This window comes from Myxine glutinosa, chromosome 5 (genome assembly GCF_964187855.1).
Source record: "Myxine glutinosa chromosome 5, kmMyxGlut1.1, whole genome shotgun sequence".
Classification (NCBI taxonomy): Eukaryota; Metazoa; Chordata; class Myxini; order Myxiniformes; family Myxinidae; genus Myxine; species Myxine glutinosa.
In genome coordinates this window covers 26,702,603-26,713,351 of record NC_136265.1, presented here as the reverse complement: position 1 = coordinate 26,713,351, position 10,749 = coordinate 26,702,603, and positions in this window count along the sequence as shown.

The window sequence follows — 10,749 nt, the reverse complement described above, 5'->3', positions numbered from 1 at the left end:
ATATCTCCAAAACCACTGCATAGAAAAAATTGAAACATGGCTTATTGTCAAGAACTCCATATGGGGAATAGGTGTTGTTAACGATGACGTCATTGGTGCCATAATTATGACGTCATAATTCGACAGGGACAACGCTTCGTCTGATCAGTTTGAAATGTATTGAGCGTGATCTATGCAACAATTATATTAGAGAATATAAATTTATGATGTCATCGCTCACGTGGTCTGGCAGCCATATTGGATGAAAGAAAAAAATGTTAAAGAACAGAAGAGTTGGCTCGCAACAAGTTGACTGCGCAGGGTAAGTATTCTATGAATACCATCTAGTTAAGAGACGTAATCACGTGGCAATTTTGATTTGATGTTCCGTACTCTTTGCAGTGCATTTGCAGTTCACCTGGGACGGAGAACCACTTCGTTTCTCTGGGAATGGTCACGCGTTTGTGTCTATCACCGGCGAATAATCATCGCAAGGATGAATTGTCTGAAAGAGACTTCCAATACTAAATAATCGAGCATGCAAAGCACTACTGTCCCACCCTCTACTTTCCTTCCTATCATTATCCTTACATTTTGGAATCCTCACCATCCCTAACTCAAGAACTGAATCAGGCCCTCTGATGACAATCTCGACAATTTTTGGCCAGGGCCAATTTTCAGTCGGCCAGGTTTTTTGGTTTTTCAACTGACAAAAGCTTCCAATAACTCGCCACGATGAGGCACATCCACTACAATTTCTTTAACTGAGATTGTTCCCACCTTCTTGTCGGGTCGGTCAGGGACCGTTTTTGGAACAAGTCTTCCACCAACCAGCATGCCAGGCCTTGAAAGACGTTCGACTGAAGGAGTTGAAAGACGTTCGACAAATACTTGGACTTCTCCACGTGTCAGGATTGGCAGGATAGCCTCGAGGTACGCACACTCCCCTCTAAGCTGTCCAGCCTGGGTTCAAATCCCAACCCAGCTATAAACTTTCATCCTTGAATGGACGTTAAACTGGGCGTCCCATCTACCGACATTAGTTGGTGGACGTTAAAGATCGCACGGTGTCCTTCGCAAAGGGTAGGCGCGTACCCAAGAACAAATTACAAATTCCTACCCTAAATACTGCTGGGCAGGCAATGGCAAACCACCCAGAATAACCCTCGCCGAGAAACTGCTCCAGCAGCACAGACGTTCTAACATCGTATGGCACATCAGAATCAGAACTGTTTCTCAAACCCTTCATTCCATCCAACCGCCATTTTCCATCAAGCCTTCATCCTCCTCAAATCTTTATGCTCGCCTTGCCAACTGATCTAAACTCGTGATGAAGCCACATGTCCCTGTCGTCATCACATCGTGGCTTTCATTCCTTCCCTTCTGTTTAGCCTCATCGGTGACATGTTCACGAAGGGAAGTGTTTTAGCAGTAATTATTTCAACATAAATGCAAATGCTTCTTATTATTTTTGAAAGGACGTTTTGCGGGGTTTTTTTTGGTGGGTAAAAGTACTTGACCCACCTTTAGACCCACGTTTAGACCCACCTTTAGAGGCCATTTTTACCCGCAGAGCAGGGGTTGGCCTTTTTCGGGCACCGTGGTCCCCTTTTTGAAGGAATGTTTTATGGCCGGATGCTCTTCCTGCTGCCAACCCTGTTAGTCGCCTCTTGCGACACACAGGGAACTAGATGGTATTCATAGAATACTTACCTTGCACAGTCAACTTGGTGTGAGCCAACTCTTCTGTTTTTGAACGTTTCTTTTTTTTTGATCCAATATGGCTGCTTTTTTTTGATCCAGACCACGTGAGCGATGACATCATAAATTTATATTCTCTAAATAATTGTTACATAGATCATGCTCAATAAATTTTAAAACTGATCAGACTAAGCGTTGCCCTGTCAAATTATGACGTCATAATTATGGCACCAATGACGTCATCGTTAACAACACCTATTCCCCATATGGAGTTATTTACAATGAGCCACGTTTCAATTTTTTCCATAGAGCGGTTTTTGGAGATAGAGGTGCAACGTTTTTCGATTTTCCCAAGATGGCACCTGTAACACATGACCTATCACGTCATGACCATCATTAAAATATTCTAAAGGAGGAGGCACTCCTATGGAGAAAATTTCTTGTCCATCAGACCAACGGTTGCTGAAAAAAAATTCATAATGATCGGATGGATAAGTGTTGTATTTGTCGAATTATGACGTCATAACGAAGGCACCCATGACATCATCATTAACATATCTTATTCCCCATGGGGAATAGTTGACAATGAGCCAGGTCTCAATTTATTCCTTGGAGTGGTTTCAGAGATAGAAGTGCGAAGTTTTTTCAAGATGGCGCCTGTGCCACGTGACCTATGACGTCATAATAATCATTAAAATATTCTGCAGTAGGACACCCTCCTATGGTGAAAATTTCGTGTCAATCGGACCGAGGATTGCAGAGAAAAAAATTCATACTGATAAAATCAAGCATTGTACTTGTCCAATTATGACGTCATAATTAAAGTACCGATGACATCATCATTAGCATACCTTATTCCCCAAGCGGAGTACTTGACAATGAGCCATGTTTCAGTTTTTTCCATGAAGCGGTTTCAGAGAATATAGAGGTGCAACATTTTTTCGATTTTTCCAAGTTGGCGCCTGTACCACGTGACATATGACGTCATAATTATCCTTTTTAAAATTCCACAGGAGGCGCCGCTCATATTCTAAAAATTTCGTGCCAATCGGACGAACAGTTGCAGAGAATTTTTATTTTTTTAATACTGATCAGATCAAGTGTTGTACTTGTCGAATTATGACGTCATAATTAAGGCACCGATGACATCATCATCAACATATCTTATTCTCCATGGTGAGTACTTGACAATGAGTCATGTGTCCATTTTTTCCATCGAGCGGTTTGGGAGATATAGAGGTGTAACGTTTTTCCAAGATGGCGCCTGTACCACGTGACCTATGACGTCATAATATTCACCCTAACCGCGAAGCCAACACCAGGCTTGGGTAAAAGTACTCGGAAGAAAGATTAACTGAACGTCGTTGCACAACGGAGTGCTTCCTTCCCTGCTGCACTTCTCCAATACTAATGAAGTGCTTTTCTCCACCACCAGTAAACTCCACCACCAGTAAAGGGTAATGTGGGAAGGGAAGCATCGGGGTAAGGGCGGTTGGTAAGGGATTAAAATGCAGCTATTGGTGGAGATGAAACACTATTTCAAGGTATTAAGGGAATGATTTGGTTTTTTGTGGGGTTTCTGTTTTAAGATCTTCATCGATTAAGCGTATGATTGGAACATTTTGAAATATTAAAATAACAGGTAGTAACGACCGAGACATCCAGCGAACTGGAGGGCTGACGAAGGAATGAAAGTTGTCGGAATGGCGTTCGGGAGAATAAGAAAAATAAAAGCCATCGTACGATAAACGGTTTCTAAGCACAGTGAAAAATATCACCCAGGTTTCCTGGAAAAGGCTCGAGAAAGGTAAAAACAGTACTTCCCCAAATTCTCACAAGACAGAAGAACTTTGATCGGTAAGATTCTGCCAAAATGACGTAGCGAAGCGCAATATTGGTAAATGGAAGATTTCATTTCAGGGATTTCCAAAGCCTCTCATGTCCCCCTCGCACTCCAATGAACAATGATGATTGCAATTCTTTCCTCAGTCAGATTTCAATCTTCTCAATACGCGCAGGTTCGAACCCCGAGTCTCGAGATAACCATCTGCGTGGCCCCGTGTGAACGCAGAGGCAGCCAAGCCAAGCTAATGCGGTGGCCCAAGTTCCACGTGCATGGTTTCCCACATGGACCCGCGAGCGAAACCCGAGCGCCCTTTGGCCGGCGGTTGCGCGATTCTCAGGGGGATCACAGTCAAAACGTTCTTTATTCCCAGAGCTGTAGAAGAGAGCCGTTAGGCCACTGAGGCTGCCACTCATTGTGTGTGTGTGTGTGTGTGTGTGTGTGTGTGTGTGTGTGTGTGTGTGTGTGTGTGTGTGTGTGTGTGTGTATATCTGTATATATGTGTGTGCGTGTCTGTAAATAAGAGAGAGACAGAATTGTGAGGAACAGAAATGAAAAAATCGAGATTTCTGTGTGCAACCCACTCCCCCATGTGTGTGTGTGTGTGTGTGTGTGTGTGTGTGTGTGTGTGTGTGTGTGTGTGTGTGTGTGTGTGTGTGTGTGTGACCCACTCCCCCGTGTGTGTGTGTGTGTGTGTGTGTGACCCACTCCCGTGTGTGTGTGTGTGTGTGTGTGTGTGTGTGTGTGTGTGTGTGTGTGCGCATATCTGTATATATGTGTGTGTGTGTCTGTAAATAAGAGAGAGACAGAATTGTGAGGAACAGAAATGAAAAAACGAGATGTGTGTGTGTGCGACCAACTCCCCCGTGTGTGTGTGTGTGTGTGTGTGTGTGTGTGTGTGTGTGTGTGTGTGTGTGTGTGTGTGTGTGTGTGTGTGTGTGTGTGCTGTTATCGTCTGAACACACAGTTTGGTCGTCGGTGAGTACGTACTGGACTGGGATTACATTCCGAATTCAACCCCTTAGTTGCATCATTTTCTGAAGCTCTGCTGTGCACATCCGAGTCCGAATCCATATACTTTGTTCCGGATTCCAACGATGAATTGTCGACTCTTCGCGAAGGACACCATGGGATAGGTTCACGTCCACCGAAATAATGCTGGCAGATGGGACACCCGGCTTAACGTCTATCCAAGGGCCGGTGCACACATTTCCATGTAGCACCGCGTTCATTTGGTGAACGTTCGCAGCAATTTGATCGGTAAAAAGGCCACAAATCCGTACAAAACGTGATACAACTGGTCCGCAAACACCAATAAATACATCTCGACATTCGTTTATTGTATTGCACGAAGATGGGGGTCTCATTTCTCCGTCGCAAGCATTGCCTCAGTCCATTTAAGATGGATACCAAAAGTGTGCCATTTGCATAGTTCCCCGACGAGGATCACTGGCCGAAACGTCGAGCATTCGTCTTTGCGACAAAAAAGCGGAGATGTTTATGGCTTTCGAATTACACTGCAGGTTACGAGCAAATTATGTACATCATTCATGCTGCGACGAATTGGAATAGAGTGGGTAAAAAATAGAACCAAACTCGATACGTAGGACCTGGGTAAGTTGTCACCAAGCTATGGTTGTTCATGGTCATCGGTGTATGGTGGAATAGGGTAACAATTACGACCTGCTTGAGGACTTTCCTAATTTAAATAAAAGTCTGCCTTAGTTTTAATGCGGTGATCTTCATGCAATGCCTCCAAATGAATAGAACCAGGACACCACACAAGCACACAAGGACGGATTAATGTTTGGTGCCTTCAAAGTGGCATAGAAAGCTGAAATTTCACAAAATGCTCCAACTTGAAGCCGTTATCCCAGGAACAATCACAAAACCGATGGAAATTGCCCGTAAACGAAAATATCCACAAATAAGGTCGGCCGGTGCAGCCTCTGTCTGCTCACTGTTGGTAGACAATGGAGCTGACACTGGAACTGGTTGCTGCTTCTTATTTTATAACTTTTGCCATGTTGACATTTTAAAAAATCACTATAACTGTAAACGTTTAAAAATAAAGAGCTCATTATATTCACTAATTGTTGATTTATTTGAGTTATTTAGCTGTTTTGTAGAATGTAACAAGAAAGAGCAATGAGAGATTGCAAACCCTCGCCAGGATGTATTTTCAGTGGTTTTTAAGGCCTTTGTGTTAAAACAAATATGGCGGCCGAACAACGTGAGCGATGACATCATAAATTTATATTCTCTAATATAATTGTTGCATAGATCACGCTCAATACATTTCAAACTGATCAGACTAAGCGTTGTACCTGTCGAATTATGACGTCATAATTATGGCACCAATGACGTCATCGTCAACAACACCTATTCCCCATATGGAGTTGTTTACAATGAGCCATGTTTCAATTTTTTCCAAGCAGCAGTTTTGGAGATATAGAAGTACAACATTTTTTTTTTTTTTTTTTTTTTTTTTTTTTTGTATACAAGATCGAGGCTCGTGAAAGAGCTAACATTAATCACACAAAAAGACAAACCGACACACAAAACACAAAAAACAAGGGGAGCGGTAGACAAGATTGGGAGAGAGGGGGAAGGACACAAAAGAGAGGGGGAAGGACACAAACACAACATTTTAGAGCAGGGACATCGGGAGGACTTGGGGGGAGGTGGGAGAGGATTAAAACATATGAACACTGCAAGGACTCTGGGGTGAATTACCGGGGGTAGAAAAGATCAAGGTTTTCGATGGGGGAAGATAAGAGATAGTGGTGAACAGCTGTTTTAAAGACCTGGAGGGAGGAGTGGGATTGAAGGGAGTTTGTTCCAGAGGCGGGAGAAAAGGGGAATGAAAGAGTGAAGGTGAGCAGAGAGCCTAGACTTTGGCAGTTTAACCAGAAGAGGGTTGCAGGCAGATCTTGTGCGACCTGAAGGAATATTGGGGGGACAGAGCACAGAGAGAGCTGGGGGAGCAAGGCCGGAGAGGAGTCGGTAGAAGACAGAAAGACCACCAACCTGCCTGCGGTGAGTGAGTGAAAGGCCCTCGGCGTTGACTACATCGCAGGAGATTCCAATGATTCTGAAAGCTTTGGCCTCAACAGCGTGAAGCCGAGCAAGGTGTGAGGCAGGAGCACCAGCCCAGAGGGGGGAACAGTATTCCATTGAGCTGCGGATGAAAGCCTTGTATGTGGTGAGGAGCTCAGGTGTGCCAAGGAAGGACTTCGCACGACGGAGGATGCCCAGTCGGCGACTGGCTTTGGAGGCCAGCTTGGAAATGTGGTTTTCCCAAGAAAGATCATGGCAGATAGTGAGACCCAAAAGCTTGAGCGACAGAACTTCTTGGAGAGGATTGTTGAGAAAGTAGATGGGAGGGTTGTCCAGACGGTCCTTTCGGAGAGACATTGTAAGAGTGTGAGATTTGTCAGGATTGAAAGACATGTTCCACTTGTTTGACCAGTCTGTGATTTTGTCCAGGTCTGCAGAGAGTGAGGAGGCTGCAGACTGTCGATCTGAGGGATGAGGAATGGAGCGACAGAGAGTAGAGTCGTCAGCAAAGAGATAGAGAGGATTTTCAAGAGAGTCAGAGAGATCATTGATGAAGACCAGAAAAAGCACAGGGCCCAGAACACTACCTTGGGGAACTCCAGCCTGAACAGGAAGATGAGATGAGAGAAACCCATTCAGGGCCACACGTTGACTACGACCAGAGAGGAAGTCCGCCAGCCATGCGTGGAGATTTCCATGGATACCAAAGGAGGAGAGTTTGGAGAGCAGAGCAGGGTGCCAGACCGTATCGAAGGCACGTGAAATGTCAAGGGAGATAGCTCTAATTTCCTGTTTGGCGTTGAGGACCTCCATCCATTGTTGAGAAAGCAGAAGCAGCATGTCCAGAGTAGAGTGACCAGGTCTGAAACCAAATTGATGATCAAGCCATCACCCTCAATTTTTTCCATGGAGCGGTTTCGGAGATATAGAGGTGCAACTTTTTTCGATTTTTTCCAAGATGGCGTCTTTACCACGTGACCTATGACGTTATAATTATCATTATAAAATTGTACAGGAGCCGCGCATATTCTGAAAATTTCGTGTCCATCGGACTAACAGTTGCAAAGGAACTTTTGTTTTTTTCATACTGATCAGATCAAGCGTTGTACTTGTCGACTTATGACGTCATAATTAAGGCACCGATGACATCACCATCAACATATCTTATTCCCCATGGTGAGTACTTGACAATGAGCCATGTTTCATTTCTTTTTTCCATCGAGCGGTTTGGGAGATATAGAGGTGTAACATTTTTCCAAGATGGCGTCCGTACCACGTGACCTCTGATGTCATAATTACGAATACAAAAAGTTATACAGGCGTAGGCGCTTCTGTGGTAAAATTTCGTGTCAATCGGAACAACGGTTGCCGAGAAAATGAATTTTTAAAATGCAGACACGTACGGCACACGGTACATGGACGCACAATGAATGCTTAACCCCGCTTTTCGCTTCGCGAGCGCAGGGTAACAAACTATTATGAAAATCATGCCTCAAGTTTGTCGGATTGCTGTGAGCCAAAGGAAGAAGAAAAAAAAAACTCCTCGATTGTCCAACTACACAAGAGGGGTAAGACCCCTTGGAAGGGGCAAAGATGGCAGACAATCGTGACGGGTAACCTTTGGCATGAACCTCCGATGGCTTGCTGGAGAACGTGGAGGATAAAAGGGGGATATGGGTTCGATTTTATCAAGTGGATGAGACGATCAAGAGTCATGGTCATCCAGAACAACCTCCCGTAGCAAGCGGCGGCAACCGCAACGAGTGGCCCAGAGACCCACGTGGACCAGACGGCCGGAGAGTGGCGGGCAGATTATCCACAACCTGAAGGTTGTTAAATGAGCCAGCTGGGTTTTTACCGACAATCCAATCGTTTATGTGGCAGTTCTCCCGAGACTACCCCCGACTTCCTGAAGCTTAGAATCAAAATCCCTTGTGCTGCTGCCTTCAGCTGGATTTGAACCCATAACGTCTGCGATGTCATTCTCGCATTTGGGATTCAATATGATGCGTCTCACAGCAACCCTATTATTACTGCACATCAAAGAGTAAACAATCAAGTGTTCTTCAGAAGTTCATTAAATGCGTTATAGTACAATGAAGGAAACAGCGACATCTTCTTGTTCTTAAGTCGATCTCGGGCCAAACTCAGAGGACACCGATCCTCAGCTTCCAGTCCGCTGTGTGACGATCCTCTGTCTGCAGACCCGGATCATTGTTCAATATGTCGGTGTAGTCGAGACCTGCTCTCCCCCGCCTCAGCCGCCCATGTTTAGGAGTCCGGAGTGTAAGATTTTTGTGGCGGTAGCAGAGCCAAACAATCCTGAGATTTGTTCTAATTTTAACCGACAACCTTGGAAGTGAAACAGAGCTCCTTCTTTGTCCGATGTTCGGACCAATGGTAAATTTCTCGTGGGTCACAAGTCCCTTCTCCTGGGTCACAGTGAGGATCACAGTGAGGATCACAGTGAGGGTCAGAGTGAGGGCCCATGCTTCACTTCCATAAAGCAGGACGGAATCAACTGCTGCCGCGAACAGTCGTTCCTTGTTAAGCCAAACAAGTGCCGAACAACCCCCCACCTCCAACTTCGGGATAAAGTCGACATGGATATTTCATTTCGAAATGTGTCACCCCCACGTCATCACCCCACATCACCACCTCCACGTCACCACCCCCTCGTCACCATCCTCCGTCACCACACCCTCGTCACCACACCCTCGTCACCACACCCTCGTCACCATCCCCTCGTCACCATCCCCAAGTCACCACCTCCTCGTCACCATCCCCACGTCACCATCCCCTCGTCAGTCACCATCCCCTCGTCACCACCCCACCACGTCGTCACCACCCCCTCGTCACCATCCCCTCGTCACCACCCTCTTGTCACCATCCCCACGTCACCACCCCCTCGTCACCACACCACGTCACCATCCCCTCGTCACCATCCCCTCGTCACCATCCCCTCGTCACCATACCACGTCACCATCTCCTCATACGTCGACTACAGTTTCTGAAACATATGTAATTAATACTTTTACTTTATAATTCACACCGGTCAACAGCAGCAGAAACGATAAAGGAGTTGTAGAATCGTGAACAAAATGACATCTCAACAGAGCATCAAAATGGACCGCTACCAACAAGGAACAGTGTGTCGTGCTCACATGGCTTTCATCAACAATGGTAAAAGAAAGCCTAAATATCCCAGATGGTGTGGATGACCCGACACCCAGGGTACCGGCACCCAATGGCACACTCTTTTCGAAATTGGAAAGACAAGGTGGGATCTTTAACGTCCGCCAAGCCAGAGGATAGGATAGCCGGCTTGTTTCGGACTCTCTCTGAAGGGTCTCGCACTCGTCGATGCCAAAGTCCCAACCACGGAGTATACAGTTTACCTCGTCAGTGGCGGGAATCGAACCTGAGAGCGAGAGCTTTGGGGAAATCCTGTCAGCTTCGTGTCAAAACCTCGAGGGCAATGGAGACACCGCGCGCGGAAACTCAGGAGTTTCTAAACGACGAAATAAAAACGTCTCCGAAGCAGGAGACGGTTCTGAGGGGGGCTCGAAACAAAGCGATGAAACCGGAATAAAAAATATTTTTACTTTTTAAATGTTGGATACTCACCTGTCACGTGACGCCTCCATTTCCAAGCCTCCTGCGACGTCGTATCAGCGCGCGGAATGCCGACATCCTATTGGTTCAAGCGATCCAGCGACGCCTCACGTATCAGTTTTCATCCCATTGCGCGTCGAAATATAGTCCGACAGGAAATCAAATCATTTCGAAACTATGCGGGGATTTTCGCTGACGATAGTTGTTGATTCCCATTGGGGATTGTTGATTACTGTACTTACAGTTACATGTGCAGAGGTTGGAATGGAATGGAGTCAGGTAGTGTATATATATATATAATCGCTGCAGTCTAATTCAACGCAGGACATCGCATTGATTCATGAGTTTTCATTTGTAGATATATCAACCCAAGTATTTAAATTGACAATCCCACAAGAATTAAATATACGTACTAAAGTACCAAGACAGTATTAAGGAGATAGTTTCTCATTTGTAGGCGGTGTATTGAAGCGTACACTGTTTCTTTTGCATGTACAGTATTTAGTTTGCATTATTTTAAATAAAAAAAAAGGAGTTTCTATTTAAAACGC